Raw genomic sequence first — 649 nt, forward strand, 5'->3', positions numbered from 1 at the left:
AATTTATTGACCACATATCAATTTGATTTAACTTTTAAGATTTGCATACTCTCTTCTCTTGGGGTGACTGAAGGTCAACAGCAAAGGGGAATGGTCATTTGTGTGTATGAGTTAGATTTTTATGATGAGGGAATCAGCTTGTAGGTTCCTGAGCAAGTATTGGGCGTGAGAATGTGACTCAGCGAGGTGGTCCGTCAGCCAAGATCTTCACACATCACTGACGCTGCTGTGACCCTGTTCTCCATTCACTGTGTTCTTGTGTGCGTGTTGGTTGACTACTGCTGGTAAATGTTTCCCGGCACCATTTTGCCGTTGTGGAAACAGAAGCGTTTATGCTGGATCGGTGCTTCTGTTTCCCAGGTGTATGCAGTCATTTCCTGTGCGTTCTCCTTCCCCGTGCTTCATCACCACAATTGTTCACTGATTGTGTGCTTTTGTAAGAATGTTTGCAGGTTAAACTTTAATGTGAATGATACAGTTATATAGAAGTGGTTAGGTCATTTGCATATGCTTTCTTTTTACATAAGGTTAGTATTTTTTTGATAGTGCAGTGGATTTACCTTTCTAAGCTTTTATTTTTGCTTGTATGTAGCATTATTAAAGCCAGTTATTGGTTGCTGAAGTTGTCATAAAAAAGAGAGAGAAAAAG

The 649-nt window shown here is 40.1% G+C and overlaps 1 protein-coding gene across 2 annotated transcripts in view; it reads left to right on the forward strand.

Annotated features, from left to right (window-relative positions):
- Window positions 1-649, forward strand: part of LOC119590536 (CCR4-NOT transcription complex subunit 7-like) — a 9,824-nt gene that overhangs the window by 4,200 nt on the left and 4,975 nt on the right. The gene's annotated exons all lie outside the window — the stretch shown is intronic.

Source organism: Penaeus monodon, chromosome 27 (genome assembly GCF_015228065.2).
Source record: "Penaeus monodon isolate SGIC_2016 chromosome 27, NSTDA_Pmon_1, whole genome shotgun sequence".
Lineage (NCBI taxonomy): Eukaryota > Metazoa > Arthropoda > Malacostraca > Decapoda > Penaeidae > Penaeus > Penaeus monodon.